The sequence below is a fragment of the Ptychodera flava genome, chromosome 5 (assembly GCF_041260155.1).
Source record: "Ptychodera flava strain L36383 chromosome 5, AS_Pfla_20210202, whole genome shotgun sequence".
In the NCBI taxonomy this organism is placed as follows: domain Eukaryota; kingdom Metazoa; phylum Hemichordata; class Enteropneusta; family Ptychoderidae; genus Ptychodera; species Ptychodera flava.
In genome coordinates, this window is record NC_091932.1 from 3,606,814 (window position 1) to 3,626,151 (window position 19,338).

Sequence of the window (19,338 nt, forward strand, 5' to 3'; positions counted from 1 at the left end):
AACGGGACTACATTATCAATCGCGTAATGATTTATAGATCGCACTTCCGTTTATCGTCATGAGGCTTGATCGGCGCGAAGTTAGATTTTAGTACCATCGGCCAGTGTCGGCTGCGTAGTTGTGATCAGGGAGTTATCTAGTGGACGATTTCGTGATCTTTCTATGGAATCGCCAGCCAAATGATATCACATAGTTGCAAAAACTTGTATACAGTACCAGGGACAGGTGGAGTTCTAAATTTGTGAACGCGGGCGGCAGTAAAGATGCCGACTATATTTTCTGAGTACGGTATTTACACACAGCACGGAGAGACCTGCAACCGGGAATCGTCCAGCGTCTGCGAGCCGTTCACAATGTAAGTCAATGTACCGTTCGTCTGTACATCGCTATTATGTTCTGTAATCGTTGTATTGCAATGTTTACCTAAAGATAAATTTTCGTTGAGTACTGATTCATACTGAATTCACTTTCGTTTCACAACAGTTACTTACACTTACAGTAAGTGCTGAGATTTTTGCAGATTGTCGCCATCGTGTATGTAAAATTGTAAACAACATAGCATACGGCGAGTTGTCCGCTGTCGGACATTTTAATTAATTTCGATCATGAATATAATGCATTTTCTGCTTCAATTTTTCAACTTGATTATATCTCATTTTCAAATAATTATCGATATCTTTCATGAAATTTACAATGTTTGGTCAAACTGTAAAGACTTACACTCTTCCCTGAACGATTTATATTTTTCAGAATCCATTGCTGGTACACGTACACTAAAGGGGACAAGAAATTCAGAAAACAGAAAGCCAAATCGCAGCCTTTGACAGTAATGTAAATGTTACATGAAACTTCTCAAGTCAAAAGAAAATCTTGACATGATCATGACACTTATTTGGCATGAAATGAACATGGCATATAAAATAAATTGTACCAAAATTGAATTTAACCTTTTTTTCTCTGTCATCTTTTTATTTATTTGCGCTGACCATTGTTTCTAGTGAAACTGGTATTTCAGAGCTTAGTTGGATCACCGTCCCTCCACCCATGGGGTGGGTGGAGGGACGGTGGTTGGATAAAACTCATCTTGTGCTGTCCACAGTCTGCTGTAAGATTTGTCAGATTTTCATTCTCAACCATGTCACTGACATTGGCCATGTCTACACAAGTGATTCTACAACTTCTGTGTACATATCTGAACTGAACTTATATTTTTGGAGAAGATAAAATTTTGAAACTTGTGGTACAATACAAGAAATTTTGCTGTCACTTAATTGTGTTACTTCTTTGGTTTTCAGTATCTCTTGTTTATTATGATGTATTTAGTTTTCTTACTATAACTGAAATTGGTAAAAGTTTATTCCAGAGCAGACTGTTGTGGAATTATACCTTTTGAAGGAAATTTTGTATTGTGTAATTTGCAGCAACTGTGCAGTAACATGCAAAATAATTTGCTGTATTATTTTCAGTAATATTCAAATTAATTTGCCGCAAGTTTGCTGCAAGAATTGTGCTGCAAATTTGCTGCAAAGAGTTTGCAGCAACATTGCGGCAGGGGGTTTGCTGCATATTTGCAGCAAGTTCGCAAGAAACCTAATTTGCATCTGAAAAATGAACCACCCGCATATTTGCGGCAAATAGTTTGCTGCAAATTTACTGCAAAGCTTGCGGCAAATTTGCAGTAACAGTTTGCGGGAGGCCTAAAATTTCGGTAAGGGTTTTTATGAACAGTAATCATAATCGATATACTGCTAAGTTAATTATAGCAAATAACTACACAAATTATTGGAACTTTTTAAGTCTGAACTATTTTCTTAATCCAAAACTACACGTACAAAGAACTTCTTGCACAAAGCAAAAATGACCAAAATGTCCATTTACTTCTGAATTTAAAGTATACCTTTATACAACTACAAGAGAGATATCAAGAAATGACATCAGACTACCGTTATAGTACATCCAATATTGCCAGTGATATACATTCTCTTTCTAAAAACGAATGAAACCAATTTTGATGTCCTTGTTCCCTCACATAAGGGAGCTGTCATTACTTACCATTGGGGGAAGGGGGGGGGGGTGGGGGTGGGGGTCACTCAAAAAATTGAAACCACAAGCAGGTTGCTCAAAATGTTGAGAGAAAGAAGGGGGTTACTCAATTTTTGTGAAAAATAAATTGAAACACCTTTGAGATTGCTCCATTGCACACATGAATTTCTCAAAATATCCTCCCCTTGGGGTGTTCTAACAGTTTTACTAGTAAAAAACAAATTGAAAGCACCTCTTAGATTGCACCAGACTACATCATTGCACACATCAATTTCTCAAATTTTTCACAGGACCTAGTACGCCAAGACTGAAATGTTGTGAATTTATCCTTCATATCACCGAAACATATATTTCAGTTCAATAAGTTCAATAACCATTTTGACATTTAACCATACCGTATTCAGTCGTTTTATTAGAAGTTGGCAGCTGGAGAAATTTGATGGCTGGTGAGGTTGCAAACAAATTTATATTAAATAGATTAAAAAAATACTGACTGACTTATGGTCCTCTAATATCCTTTACAGAAATGTAAGATTTTGCAAATTACACAAAAAGGTCACAAATTTTCCATTCCTGCATATTTTTTGGTCTTCAGTTACTGGCAAATTGAGAACTAGTTTTTTAGCTACTATAGACTATAGTCTATAGAAGCTATTGGGATGGGTATCCGTCCGGCGTCCATCGTCAGTCTGTATGTCTGTATGTATGTATGTATACGTATGTATGTATGTATGTATGTATGTATAGATTGAAACCATGGCCGGGTGGTGGCCGTTGCCTGGCTTGATCTGCATCAACGTTTTATTATGACGTGTACAGTGTGGGCGATGTTCCTCCAGTTATCAAGCCCAGGCTTCACTACATCCTGTTATCAGCTCTTCTCAGTCTACTGCAGCTGCCCCCGACTTGGGACGGGCGGCGGTGGGTTGAGCGCTTTGGTCCCGGGAACCCTCCCTCTCCAGCTGCAGATACTGTCTTGGCATTCAAAAAGGTGTTTAAATTACCATCTACAGGTTGACTTCATATATTTGTTTTGAAGCTAGGAACTGTTGGTGAAGTGTAGCGAACACCAACGTGCCAGATTAATGCCCCTACTTGTTATCTACAGTCTCTTGGAATGGAGACCACAGAGACGGTCCTGCAGGTGGAACCCCTGAAGAAAGTGCAAGTACCATTCAGGGTAACTAATCGACACAGGAACCTAGACTTCAGATTAGTTTACAGTTGGTATCTCCTCATCAAATTCTTCGACAGGAGGCATATATGGCCTTGCAACCAGTTCCAACTACCAAACGTTTTGTTGCTTCTTGCTAGCCATAACGTGTAGGTGGCTCGTAGTGCTGCTCTTGATATGCTGTCTAGTGCTTTCCTTATCTCCTTATTTGTTAGGCCGAGGAATTTGAAACAGGCTCTCAGGGTCTCATTGGTGAATCCTCTGGAACCCACTTCAACAGGAAAGTATTTTAGCTCCCAACCTGCTTCTCGTCCTTCACTGATAAGGTCTTCGTATTTGCACTTCTTTCTCTGGTTGGCTTGGGCCATATTCTCTTCAGCTGGTACTGTCAGCTCGATGACCACAGCTATCTTCTCATTTGGAGAGTATATAGTGATGTCTGGTCTTCTTGATGTGGTCACTATTTCAGGAGGGAATATGACTGGGATCTTGTCTTCATCCCACACCACTTTCCAGTCTTCAGCATTTTGGATTTTGTTTTGGGTCTTGTCGCCCAACCAGGCTACATTTTTGTAATTTTTGCCCTCTTCTGTCTTGAAAACTATACCAGTGCGAATTTTCCCATCTTCCACAGTCTTCACGTTTCTTGCTCGAAGGATGGCTGGTATGAGATGGTGTACAATTTCTCGGAGTACCATGTCGTGTCTCCAGTTGTACCTTCCAGATCTAAGGGAGTACTGGCAGCAATTGAAGATATGCATCATAGTACAGTTGTTGTAGCCACAGAGCACACATTGTCCAAGAGCTTGTTTGTTCCAGACCTTCAGATTGGCCGGTGTGGGTAGTGTGTCTTGGATTGTGTTCAAGTAGAACTTCAGCATTTCTGGCGACCAAGAGTAGAGGAGCTTATTCCATCTAATATCCATCTGCATTGCTGTTTCCCAGCTTAGCCATCTACCTTGTTGTGCCATGTTGTACAAGGATACCAACATCTGTTCTTCAGATACTTCCTTCACCAGGCTGGATAGAGCATTTCTGTGCTCTTTCTTAGACATCTGGTCTATACGTTTGCCAGTCCTAGTGAAGCCAATGCCCTGTCTAGTGTGTTGTCCTTTGCAGATTTCATTGAGAATCAGATGCCTCTCCCTTTCCTGGAGTTCCTTGACACCATTCCATTGCTTCTTTCTTTCTTGTCTAGATGTCATGTGACCAAACTGTGTTTCAGGATCAACAGCATATTTCACAATGTGGCACTTCACAACCTGCATACATTTCAGGTGAGTGGTGAGTGCCTTCAATTGTAGGCCTTTGTTCTCTCTCTTTCTGTACAGGATTGATGAATTTGCACCTCTTGGTAGTCCTGCCCAGCTCTTGAGGTAACGTGTTGCCACTGCTTGAAGGTCCTTAGCAAAAGAAATAGGGAAGCAGTATATGATGAACTCCCACGAAATTCTACTAACTATGTGGTTTTCATAGATCCATAGCTTCCCTATGCTATTGACTTGGTCTCTGTTTGTTTTCTGCAAGAGATTTTCCAACTTTGTTTCAACTTTGGCTCTGACTTCTTTATCACTGAGATCTTTGTATATCTCTTGGCCCAGTATGTCCGTTTGTGAGACGTCCGTCCACACAAATATCTTGAGAACTGCAGTACTTACTGATTTGATATTTGTTGTGTAGATGAAAAATATGATTTTGAGAAACTATTTTTAGCTCCCATAGCCATATATATATATGGCAATGGAAGCTATTCTTATAGGCTAGGAAAATGTCTGTATGTATGTATGTCTGTATGTCTGTATGTCTGTATGTCTGTATGTCTGTCCGTCAACATCAAAAACTCCAAAACCGCTGCACATTTCATCTTGATATTTGGTGTGTACATGGATGATGGGCTGTAGATGAGATTTTGTTCAAATGAAGTTGTCATTGCCAAAAATATGCAAATTAGTGCCAAAAAAGGCATTTTGGTAAAAAATCTCCTTCTTCATAACTGCTAGTCAGACAGCTTTGATATTTGGTATACAGGTCCCTAGGGATAACCCAACTTGGATTTGTTCAAATTGTGATGAAATATGCAAATCTGTATTTTTAAGGAATTTTTTTGTCATTTTTGGTCAAAAATTTATTTCATCAAAACCGCTTGTCTGACAGCTTTGATATTTGGTATACAGGTCCCTAGGGATAGCCCAACTTGGATTTGTTCAAATTGTGATGAAATAAGCAAATCTGTATTTTTAAGGAATTTTTTGTCATTTTTGGTCAAAAATTTATTTCATCAAAACCGCTCGTCTGACAGCTTTGATATTTAGTATACAGGTCCCTAGGGATAGCCCAACTTGGATTTGTTCAAATTGTAATGAAATAAGCCAATCTGTATTTTTAAGGAATTTTTTTGTCATTTTTGGTCAAAAATTTATTTCATCAAAACCGCTCGTCTGACAGCTTTGATATTTGGTATACAGGTTCCTACAGATAAACTAAATATGATATACAGAATATATGATGAAATCTGCAATTTTGTATTTTTGGTGCAATTTTTGCCATTTTTGTTAACCCCCCCCCCCCCCCCCCCCAATTACCATATAGCCACATGTTTATAATTGCACAGAGACTAAAAATAAATGTGTAATGTGTCATTCTGCATGCAGATGTTCAACACAACCTCTTATCAGCAGGTTGTAAAGCCATATACCTAGGGCAATTTTTAAAATTTGATTCATTTTTAAATGCATCAGTGGACTTTTTTGATTTCTCAGTCTGAGCCGACTTGAGTTTATCCAACTCTTGCCAGGTCAATGGCACCAGCTGAAAAGCACACAAAATGACAATCATGAGAGAGTATGAAAATTGTGTATTCTTAGCTACATTTAACCAAATTGTGAAAACATGAGCACAGTGACCTACCGAAATTTTTTTTTCAAAAGTACAAGACATATACAACTTAGATGCCACTTATAAATGTCTTACAAAATTGACAATACTGGATGGTTAAAAAATATTCCATGAAATTAATGTTATATTAATGATATAGTTGTCTATTAATTTAGAGTTTGGTAGAGCGCCATTTCCTTTCAATTCAAGAGTCCAATGTAAACTTTTGGCCAATGCAATATCTGAAGTGTACCATTTAGAATCAGGGTGGACATTGGTGCCCAGTGTTTTAGTGGTGCATGTTTGTCAAGAATCTCTGTTAGTCTATAGCAATGGACTGCTGTTTCCAAATCTGTTATTGGTTCATTAAAGTGCAAAGATGATGTAATGTCTCGTTGAAAGTCTTTGACGGAGACTGCTTTAATGCGCCGGTATGTAGTTGTCGTTTGGATTATTGATGGTTTGGGTAAAGCCAAGTTCACACGAATAGGAAAGTGATCAGAAATGTAGAGATTGTCAACAGTAAATAATTGAATGAGTGAACGTGTATTAGGAAAAACAAGGTTCATTTACGCACTGCTTTAGGTTGAATGAGTCAGTCAAGTTTTGAAATCTGCGGGTGATCAAATTAGATGACTCTTTTGTCCAGCTGAAGTTGAAATCACCCATTATCACAGGATACCCATTATAGGGAGATGACTCTAGCAGAGCGCCAAACTCATCTAAGAACTGAGAAACAGTGAATTTATTCTTAGTGTTTGGCGGAGGACGATAAGCAACAATGACATTAAGTGTAGTACCACAATAGCGAAGTCTTATTTCAACAGCCTCAAAAGATGTAACATTTAAAACTGGTATCCAATTGGCAATAGCGATATTTGATTTATATATGAAAGCGATCCTGCCACCTGTTGATCTTTCACGTGGAAAATGGCTGTATGAGTAGCCAGCTGGAGTGGCTTCACTGATGATATGCTCATCGCCAGTAGATTTTAACCAGGATTCAGTTATTGCAATTGCATCAATATTGTGTTCAGAGATGTACTGTAGTCTAAGATGATTGAGGCTTTATCACAGAGAGACTGGGCATTCCAACAACAAAGTTGAAAATAAGGATTGCAAGGCGTTCTGAAGCAGGGTCAGATTTGATAATATTTTGTCTGTATCCTTGGGGCAGATGTTTTCAATTTACGTTTACCAGCTCTTACCCCTCTATGGGTGGGAGGCCTTGATTGAATTCCTAGTGATGTAATAGTATGCCATGTTGTAGGAGAACAATTGAGTCCTTCAGTACAGGTGTTCTTCTTCAGATTGCAATGAGTAACTGGCTTCTGTTGTATGTTACAATTCTGTTGTAATTTTTCATTTGGATATGACTGATGAGAGTCAGTAACAAGATGAAAGTGATGTCTTTCATTTCAAGTTGAGGTGTCAAATATACCAGGTGTTTCACTAGGCATAGTCTTTAATATTGCTGTATTTTGTAAATTTTACAAATACACATCTTGATACTTAAGTTTTCCAAGGGGGGTTTGTCATCAAAATTTCTGTGTTAGAGAGGGGGGTTTACTCAAATTCATCATTGTTGACAGGGGGGTTACTTGCAATTTCGGAGATGAAATTTCTCCGACACAACCCCCCCCCCCCCCACACACACACACACACACACCAGGGCCATATATAATGATGACTCCCTAATGTCATGCTGAGGTCAACCTGTCTGTGTGTACATGTAGGGTGGCCAGTATGTGCCAATGAGATCTCTAATATCTTGGACACTTTTGGCAGAATCAAGTGAAATGTCCATGAACAAAACTCTAATTTCAATGGACTTTAATTTTGGCAGGACAAACCTTCCTGATTTTGTCAGACACAACTCTTTAATCAATATTTTGGCAGTGAAGTACAGATGTCACTAATTAAGATGCTAAATACCATTTTTACAGTCCAGGACTGGTACTATTGACCTTCAGTAATGTCAGTGTCACAAGTGCCACCATTAGGCTCTGCCAAGTAGTGTATTTTGTTCACAATAGATGTCCCCTTTATTACATTTCTGTCAGCAGCTGAGGAAAGCTTGATGGAGTATTGTTTGTACAGAGTGTATTGGTATGATGAAATTATGTTGTTTGTGGCAAAATACCAGAACTCTGATATGCTGATTGCTACCGTTGAATTTGAGGCGATGATCTCCATAGTCTGATATCAGTGTTGTTAAAGTCTCTACCGTTCAACTGTTTGATGGCCCTGGTTGTATAGGAAGGTACTGAACAATCTGGCATTCTATTCACTTACATGTCTTATAATTTGTGGTTCAAGGAATGTACATGTAGAAAGAATTGGAGCCAGAAGATAGTGACATTACAGAGAACACATTGACTTCAACAGAGGAAGTACTTGTGCCTCAGTCATAAAGATAGGTATACTGTATGACAAGCTGAAGCCATATGTTTTCACTGTGCATGGATGTGTTGGTGGATGTAGCAGGAAGATTTTATGGCTGTATGTCATTGCCTGACACTGTGTTGCTGCATACATGTATGTGTGAAAGAAACCTGCAGAAAACATTGCTTCCATGACTTGCCTGATTGTCAACTCATTTTGGTAGAGACGTCTAGAATGTATCAAAAGTAGTGGGAACTAAGTGATAATCAGTGATTTCAGTGAGCTGGCTTGCAATTTTATGTATTATTGCCTGAATACATGGGTTTATGTGCACAAGAGGAGGTGACAATTTGCCCGACGCCAGGAGGGCAAATTTTCTCCTGCAGCGAGGGCACATTAAACCATGTATTCAGGCAATAATATTGTTTTACATGCCTCTTCACAGTTATGCTATATGACATTTAGTGACATGCAGGGCATTTTCAAACAGTTTTACCATTATCCACCAGCATCAAACAGATATTAACGAAAGTCAAAATAGCAGTGCGCGCATGGATATTTACATTTTGCATTAAGCGTCTACTTTGACATCGAAATTGTCAAAGGGCTTCACTGGACTTGGTAACCATGGAAACCGGTCAGTACATTGTTCACCGGCCCGCTAACTCCCCCAATGTTCCTATTCAAATCAATGCACTGATTTGCACTCACATCGAGGCATGTAATAAAATACCGTCAATGATGCTGTACCTTCTCTAATGTGTGGCCAGGTCAGGTAATTGGTTGTTGGCATGGAGTTGTTGGTAAATAGTTGATGATGTAGGGGCATGAGGTGGGATATGGACCCAAAGAACCCAAAAGATGATTAAATATATCAATCAAAAAAATTCTAAGCTACAGTATAAACTGCCTAAAGATAGTTCAATGTGGAAAAAAGTTAAATAATTCAGAAATAAGAATTAACAGTCCAAAATAGTAATGACGCACTTCCCTACTGACCTGAGTGCATGTGAAATACACAACCTGGCATCTATAAATTAAATGTACCGGTATACCAAGTGATCATTTTAAGTCACTTTTAACTGTTTTAAATGGATTTTCCAAAGAGTCCTGTGGAAATGATGAAAAACGCTTATCTGGTATTGTGTTTGTAAAACCTCATGGCTGATAATTGTCATAGTATTGAAAAAAAATTGAAAGTGAAGAAATTACTGTTTTTGATAGGCATATTTACCTTGAAATACATGACCATGTAAAGAATATATGCTAAAAGTGTTTCAGAGTAAATTTCTTTTCAAAAAATAATTTAATCTGTGACCAAAGGATTTTATTCTTTGAGTTTACAAATTCAAACATTGCAATTTGTTCAATCATCTTGTGCAGTGCAAAATTAATAAAATGACTGAAAAATAAAAAAAATTGGCAGAATTACAGTCTTTGTGATGTAAAATTATGGGTTGACATCACGATAATTGTTAATCTGTTTGAAGTACTACTATACTATAATTTAAATTAAAAAGGAAAAGTTCATGCAGAAACGGTAACATATATTGTCGGCAATGTAGTGTTAATTTTGACTTTACATCAAAATATGCCTTTGCTGGATACCAAATATATAGGGCGAAATATTAAAATCAGCCATGTTCAGCAAAATCCACACAACAGCATTGATCCTTTTCTAATTTGGTTTGATTTGCTTATGTTATCCTTGTATGACAGTCAGTACAATATGGAACTTGAACACAACACAGTGAATAAGTATGCTGTAAATGAAATGGTGTGGCTGCATCCACATGCAACAATGGGAGTGTCTTTGTCTCTCACCCCTCATTTCCAACCTCTCCCATCCCTGAAAAAATCGTTTGGTCTTATATTTATAATGTTAATAATTTCTGTATTTGTTAAAATGTGCGCATCTCAAAAACTTTTGATCATAAACATTTTCATTTTTTATAGCTGACCAGTCAGTTAACCTGTTTATTTTGAATATTTGCGCATTTTTCCTCAGTTTTTGACATTTTCAGAATACCTTCTTATTCAATTTGTCATTTTCTAAAAGTTAAAATGCTCCTTTGTGTGGTCAAGCTTTCCACAAGCATCAAATGAGGTACTTCATATAGGAAGGTCTGCCTCTAGAGGGCGGGCATCATGAACAGTGTTTGTTAGTTACTATATTTCCTCCACATAAATTTCTGATTGTACTGTAAACATTGAACATTATGGAAGACCGGTCACGACATGCGACATGCGACCTGCGACTTCAAAACTGCGACCTGCGTCCCGCGAGTTTGAAACATGCGACCTGTGACTTCGGCATTTAGACCTACGTGTAACCTGCGACTTCACAACAGCGACCTGCGTGTTTGTCAAACTGCGACCTGCGACTTCACAACTGCGACATGCGACAACAACACGTAACGTTTCATGGTGTTTTCCTCAGTATTAGATTGGAGGCGTCTTGCGTGAACTTTAATCCTTTGAGCGCCAAAGTCTATTTTTGTCCCCTTTATATAATAAACCCCTGTCAATTTTTCTCCAATTTTTGCAAAAAATGGGAAAAACCTGTAGCCAATGAAATGTGATGTCGATTTGGTCCAAAATTATCAAAAATTACAGAAAAATCATACAATTGGTAAAATTTTGCACTAAAATTTTGGTGGGAGAAAATTACAGCGCTCAAAGGGTAAAACGTGGAAAGGAGATTTAACGTTCAACATCGATCAATTAATAAGCCATTGCTTCGCTTTGGTAAATCGTTCACCAAGTCTGGCAAAACTCAATTCATGTACACACCAGTTCACTCATTTTCATCTGGAGAGATAATTTTATGACGGAAATGTTGACAGTCCGTGTTAATGCATGGAAAATAATATGCTACGTGATAGGCATTTATATGTTTATAGTATAATTTCAAATTATTTTAGATATTCTTCGTCTGCCTTACCTCGCTTCTTTCCTTATGTTATCGACAAACTTTTTGATTTTTAGAAATCTCTGGTATTTATCCTCATTTCACTGTGGTATAACCATCTAGCTGTCTGTTTAATTCATCAGTTGTCCCCCCTGTATCATAACTGCGTCAGTGTCATTGCAAACATTAGAATTTTCAGTTATTGTCGTTCATTTTCTAACATTTCCAGTTTTGTTCCAATTCTCTAGTGATTGATCATCGGATGTTGCCATCTTTTCGTCTAATTTCATTTTTACTTTTCGTCAAAAAATCGAATTGATCCAACTTTTGTTCGAGAAATAAAATATTCTTACTGGTTAACTTCGACTACATTTGTCTACACAAATAACATATGCAAAGTAAAGCAGTTAAAATAATACTGATATTGACAGAAGTGCAAACATATTTGCTAACCATGAATAGCCAGAGACCGACTCAAGTTCTTTATAGATAACGCGAGTTAAAACTGTAAAACAGGACATAATTAAACCCTCCTACAATCCTATTTTCAGTCTTTAGCCTAATATGTACATACTATAATATGTACATATTATTTTTGTGTGTATATAATATTTTAGATCATGTAGGCAGAAAGTTCCAGAAACTATTAAACACTGATGTAGACGTTTAAAACCCTATTGCTATTGCATTATTTCAGATCGGTTTGCCTTTCGTAAGAAGGAAAATAAATTTGTGCTCTTCGTTTGTGGAATTCTCTACCGTCACAGCTTCATGCACTTCTATCGCTGGTTGAATTCTTTCGCTGGCCGATTTTTGCGTAGGCCAGCGGTGCGAAATAATGCTCTGGTCGCGAGAATGCGGTAAACCGGCTGTTTTAATATAGTGCAATGGTGTCCCTCGTGTTTTTCAGGCTCGTGTTCAGAGCAATGGTGCGAACAAATCAAGACTGATATCGCAGTTTGACAAACACGCAGGACGCTGGTCGCTGTTGTGAAGTCGCAGGTTAGGCCTACACCTTGGTCTAAATGCCGAAGTCGCAGGTCGTATGTTTCAAACTCGCAGGACGCAGGTCGCAGTTTTGAAGTCGCAGGTCGCATGTCGCATGTCGTGACCGGTCTTCCATAGAACATGGCCGACGTCCGATTTTCCTGTCTAAAACTTTCACTCATTTTCGTTCATATGACTCTGAAACTCCAGGAAACGATTGGGAAGAAAGAATTATCTTGAAATATTGAGATACTCGCCGATATTTTGCAAAATTAAATGAGAAAAAATGCAAGGAAAATGCCGACTGGCTAACATCTGCAGATTATGCAACAGGCCCATATCACGTGAGGCCATGAGGGGATATCCACGCAACTCAGTACCAAACACTAGCGCACACGTACACAGAGTGAGCAAACACAAAGTGAGTACCCCTAACGTCAGCTCAGTAGTCTGTAATAGATTGTAGTCAACTAAGAAACCTTGGAGAAAGGCTTAACACTGGCTATGCCGCTAAGTCCCATTTGATTTTTGTCACAGCTCAAAATCGTCTCCTACACCTCAACCTGAACCATGAACACCCCCACCAGTTTATGATATGACCCATCACAATGGCATGACGTCAACGGATCTTGACAGACGGAAGTATTGACAGACGGAAGTAGTTGACACCAGCATACTGGTTTTCAACTCTAATACCTTCTCTGTCTATAAATAGACACGAGAAGGTAAAAATGAATTATGATTGCAAACATCAAATATTCTGGCAATGAGTACATATATCTGTCTATCCAGTATTTTTTCCCTGATGTGGCGTGATTGTTCTAATCTCCCCTATATAATCAAAATTCCCCTTAAATTGTCACAAACAGAGCAACATGTCCCCCTCTTCAATGAGGTTTGAGATAATGATTACACAGAGTATGTGTAGTAGCATTCCATTTCATGATTGCTGTCTATAATGTAACATCCTACTGGTACAGTTGATACAATCCACTATATGTAGCCACAGTAAAGTCATACAAGCTTCCTATCAGCAATACGATGTGATAAAGCTGAAAGATTATCAATGAGACTTTGCCTCCAGATTACAAAACTGTGTTTGACATGAAATGAAGTGTGAATGATTTGTGCAGGCTTCTTATTCATTCAACATTTACTGGATGGAAAAAAGAAAGAAACAGGATTGTCTTTTATTTAATTGTGATCAATACTATAACCTTGATTTGCTGATACTTTGAAATCTTGATGTGCATAACTTCAATTTGCATAAATTATTACAGTCCCCTCAATCAAAAACCAATCCCCCTAAATTTTCAAGCCAGGGGTGATATTCCCCCCCCCTTGTGAGAGAAACCTGGAGAAAAGTGTCTACCTATCTATCTATCTATCTATCTATCTATCTATCTAACTATCTAGCTGGCTAGCTAGTTAGCAAACTTGTTTAACTCCAAATGTCCAGTGAAGTTGCATAAGTATAGCATAAATCTCTACATTAATCATAACATATGATGGTATTGAAGGATATGTAAATGTACATGTAAGCAGTGCTGTGTCCATTGATTGCTAATACCGGTATATACATTATTAGTGCAAGTCACTAATCTGCATATTACTTGATGGCTGTGTACAGGTGCACATGTACACTGCTGATTGGTGTGTATGTAAAATTGCTGCACATGCATGACTCAGCGTCATAGTTGAAACCTTGCTGCCACTGTTCACATGTTGTTGGCATTTTCGCTGACCAACTTTCTTGTTGTCTTTCTGTTTTAGTGCAGTTCGCCATCCCTGAGACTATTCAAATCCTAGGTAAGACCTCCCTTTGTTATTTTCAGGTAAAATGAGTGAATTAAGCAATTCCTTCAAGTCTGCAATAATTTTATCCATATCTAGTTGTGTAGGAGGCCTTGCTAATGTGCTTTGACCATAGGGCTGTTGTAAAGGTTTTGCCTCTTTAACCTTGCTTGGTTCACTTTGTAAATTTCATCTCAGTGTGAACAGAATGCAGAGTTGTATTCGTTCACTGTATTGGTTTTCGTTTTTGTGTCAATTTTCCCTGTATGTTTCCCTGCACTTAGAAGCATGTGCTTGCTGTAGGTTCTACGTCTACACTGCATTTGTTGCGTAATGGCGTGTACCGGTATTCTGTGGTTCAGTTATTGTACTTTTAATTCAGACTACACACAAACTTGTCCAAAATGTAAATAGGAGCCCATTCTGTGTTGAGTTTTGTTCTCATGTGTACATTTAATGAAGTTTTGCTATTGCGGATAGATATCAAGAAATACATTCAGCAAGCTCTTGTCAATAAAATTAATGCTTGTTTGCATAATAATAAAACTTTTATCATTTTTGACATGCCTGCAAAATTACTGTACAAATGTTAATGAAAGTTGCAATAACTTTCACTCACACAGATCTGCCAATTTTGACAGAAAATTTGCAGTGTCATTTATATTAACTAGGAACTCTCACATTGTGTGTGTATATGTATATACCGGTATCTCAAATATTTTGCCCAATGTGGCATATAAAAGTTTTGACAAGTTTTGACAATTCCACAGCGACATTCAAGTGAAATGTTTGTCACAAGCAGTACTGTATCAAATTTAGTCCCACTTTTACCAATGTAAGTGGTTATTTTCATCTCACTTAATTAATAATATACATCTCCATGCAAATCACGTTAAACTTTTGAAGTTGCTGCTTTTAATAAAGAAAATATAAAACCATGCATTTTCAACAACAATAATAAAAATCTGATGTCACCTTACAAAGTTTGGCTTTAGAATAACACACGGTTCAATAGATTACCCACAATTCTGTTTGATAAATACAAATGAAGTTTGCCCTCTCAGAGCTGGAATTATGAATTCTCTCAAGTATTTAATTAAATCTGGTAAAAAAATCGCAATAGAAATTCGGCTGCAGGTACAAATACCATAGTTCATGGGAAGCAAGTCATGCCAAACTGATGGAGGAGTAAATTTCGGGAGTAAATTTCAGAGTAAATTTGATAAAATACTAGACTGAGTGTTTGTAGGTGCTAAATAATGACACACTTTTCAAGGCAAATTTATCAGCAGTGTAGATGGTCTCATATCACCTGATAAACATGAGAAAATTTCCTTTGTCACATCCTTTGATTATCAAACAAATGTCCTTACTTCTCTTGAAAATTGTATGACTTTCAACAATATCTGTTGACAAAATCACAAAATCGTGCTCTTCTTTGTTGGAAAGGAATTGATATTCTCGTCAGTTAAAGTCGGAAATGAGAAAGAGAGACATGATCATCAAAAAAATGCGGTGAAAATTTTGAAATGTGGACCAAAACCTTGACTTGTGTGCAATAAGTGATCTCAGTGTGTCCAAAACAAGGAAAATTGTAACATTAATTGTGCTGCATAGTTTACCAATATTTGAAACTCCAAAGGCCCTCTTCACCCCATTAGGGGAAGGCTCCATTAACTTTGATGGTACCTGAAACCCGAGTTGCTGCCTGCCAACTCGGGTGACAAACAGAAGACTTTTAATCCCCAAGGTGTTAATTTTCCATTGTTGCGATTATCTTATCGAGTTGGTGCTATGATAGGAACGTCAGGGCTGTAACGACTCACTCAATACCACGGGCACAAACATATGCTTGCACATGGACCTATGTCGATAGGAAAAAGTGAACTGCCCTTTTTTCAATGCAAGTAATCTAGTTTATTCTTTAACTTAGGCTCTAAACTAAGTTTTAGAAATATGGTGTAACAAAATATCGTTCTTCGTTCATTTTTATTCAAGTTTCCTATTTTCGGACGCTTCACTTCAGTAACGCGCATTGATCATATATGCAAATGTGATCAGAACAGCATGCAAGGTTCTTTCCACGTGGCGAGATTTTTCTTGCACTTGCAAACAACGTAACGAGTGAGTGAGGACTCCAAGAGCTGCGCGTATCCTGTGACATTACATCTCCTATAGAGCAAATTGAAGTCAATGAATTGCTAGCCGGATCCGTCTGTAAACAGTATGGCCACTCGTACATATTATAAGAAAGGAGAAATAGTAGAGGCAGTTAACGAGGCCGGTCGGCGGACGGCACAATTTTCAGTGATTTAATTAACGGTATTAATTTCACAATAAAACGAATTCGCGAGCTTACCATTGATTTTTGGTGATGTTGAATATAATTGAAAAAGAGAGCTAATTGCAGTGTTCATGTTTGATAAAATTCCAAATTGACGACACCCAACGTCAACCTGTACGACAACCGTATGTGTACAACACACCTGCAGTCGATTAGTCGATTGTGACACAGTAAGCTTACCTATAATGCAATATCGGTCGACCCACAGTCCCTCTATCCATGCATTTCTGCAGTTGTCTTTCCTATTCTGCTCAATTAACAGACATGATTTCACAGAATATTACACAGAAAACATATTTTATCATATTTGGAGGCACTGAATACTAGTATTGCAAGAGAAAGCGACGACAAATTTTCCGGTTTGATTCCAGCCGTTGCGTGTGCTACGTCAACACACTCGCAGCGATCAACCCCAGAAATTATTGCACACTATCATCATTTACGATGGGAGAAGGATCACGAAAAACAAACACCGGTTTCAGGATATGATGATTTCTGTCTTCGTGTCGTAGATAGACGCAGAGAGCACTTAATAGAGCCAAAAACAGCGAAAATTCGAGAAAAGCGTACACACAATCGGGGACTGTGGCATGCAGGACAAACCCAAGCTACGCATTATCACGTGACTGCCCCTCGTATCGCGGTTTGGCTGTGCGGTCCAGGTGATTGACACCTTTTATAATAGGCGTTTCCAGACCGGTGGATAGAGGGACTGTGGTGGACCTGAAATTTGACACTGTGATCGACGTAGCGTTTCAAAAGTACGAAAAATGAGACCATGCAAGTAATTGTTTGTTTATTTAGATTTGATCTAAAACCTCCGGCAACCAACAGACAAAGTCCTACTCTTACGCAGAAAATCAACGTTTTCAAGCGTAGACTCCCGCGTAGACTTTCCCTTCCGCTTAAACCACGGCCCCTCCACAAAACGCGATATAGATCTATGATCGACTATGGATGGATTGACGTGGCGTTTCAAACGTATGAAATATGAGACTCAGTAACTTTTGGTTGCTTTACATTTGAGCAAAAACCTACCCATCAGACAAGGCCCAACTCTTACGCAGAAAACAAAAGCTCTGAAGCGTCGACTTTCTCTTTCGCGTTTGAGACTTTCTTCTCTTTCGCGTTTGAGAGAAACAAACGTTGGCTTTATTCGGAAATGGCCGGCTATTGGTGGGCGTAACGTCAGTCCAATGGTAAGCTGCACCCGATGTGAACGTCGGAATAATTCGGGCTGTAGTCGGGAAAGCAAGGATGACCTCGAGAGCGATTCCCAGTACAGTACATGTTCGCAGATCGCGGTACTACAGCCTACAGGCTGATACTAGATAGCAACAAGTTCACCGCGTAAATTGCTAGATTAGGCCTACATATAGCCACATAGGCACTTCTGAAATGTTATCTCCGGCTTGCAAGACAACAAATATCGAAATGTTATTATCAAAACCAGAATTTCGGGGCTAGAGAGCGAAACATTGCTAAAAAGTAGTCGGCCAAAATACGGAAGTAGCCGGTCAATTTGGCCGGCATCCGGCTAAAAATGAACACGCGGATTCAAACAGAGAGGCTTGTTTCGATGGAAAAAGTAGCCTTTGGCTTTTGACCAGAAAAATAAGTGAGTGTTCATTGATAATTCAAAGACTGGATCCGTTGACACCAAAGTTTGCTCGTGACTTTCATTGCATTGCATGCACCTTTCTGCAATGTGAGTCTGAACTGAAATTGAAAGAGTACGTTTTAGTAAAAGTCCTGTTTTGTTGTGCTGATTTTCGCTACCGAATTTTTTTATAGGGGTATCCAACATTCATACAAAAATAGCTTTTCGAATGCAAAATCAGCGTACGTTAATTAACTGCTAGTATTGTTTAAACAGCATTTTATTTGAAAGGGATTCTATAGTACCATCGTTTTTGTAAACTCTTCATGCAATTTTATGAACTAAATGATGACCTCAAAGTAACAGCAAGTGCTGGACGGCACTGTTAACGCTGGTCGGAAATCATGAGTGCCGGACGGGGTGGGGGGGCAGCATCAAGTCAGGCACCGACTGGCATTGGCCATGCTAAAAGTAGTTCCGGCAGTGCTAATGTTTTGTTTACACTAAAAGATAATCTGTTCGCATATGTTGACATAGAGAAATCCTCTGATAACCAACTCGGGTTACTCGGGTACGTCCAAGTTAATGGAGCGTTCCCCTCATGCCAAGTTCAGTAAGTGACTTGATTTAACACCAAAGTTCAGCTGCAGTAAGGATTTCAAATTCTGTCATCCCAAAATTTTACCCCACGACTGCACACACATTCTATACTCCCAATATCCAGCATACGGATTTGGTTGTCCATGGATCCAGGTCATGTAGGGCAAGGTCAGACAGTATAGCGCCCTCTTTAGTGTAAAAATGCATTGAAATTTGAGTTCAAAAGGTAAAAAGCATTTCAAGTGTGAATATGCTTAAAATCAACACGCATTTATTTAATGTTCCAATTTTGCTGGTATCATAGTTTTACTAATTACAACAGATTGCCAGTATGATACTTGTCTGGATTTTCATTTCAGTCAGACAAAATTCTCGTCAACAATGCTTGAAATCCAAGCTTAGAATATTGCATAGCATGTAAATCAAGTGATAGGGACAAGAAAGAGAAGGAAAGCACAAATACCCAATGTATTTACATGTTTTAGATTGTGTAAAAAGTACAAATTAGCACATGGATTTGAAAGGTAAAGTCATCAGCATGGTTTTGTAGGGTGGATTAGAAACCATGGACAGAATGTTTAGAAAATGACATATCATCCCCTTCAGTTATATGGCAGAACAGAGCA

The 19,338-nt window shown here is 38.4% G+C and overlaps 1 long non-coding RNA gene across 4 annotated transcripts in view; it reads left to right on the top strand.

Moving 5' to 3' along the window:
• LOC139132776 (uncharacterized) overlaps positions 1-19,338 on the top strand; it is a 70,335-nt gene that overhangs the window by 41,178 nt on the left and 9,819 nt on the right. For 2 of the 4 annotated variants that reach the window (XR_011552432.1, XR_011552434.1), the window contains exon 3: positions 14,148-14,183. The exons of the other annotated variants lie outside the window; for them this stretch is intronic. This is a non-coding gene — a long non-coding RNA (uncharacterized lncRNA). The remainder of the gene's footprint in view (positions 1-14,147; positions 14,184-19,338) is intronic. 4 annotated transcript variants of the gene reach the window in all.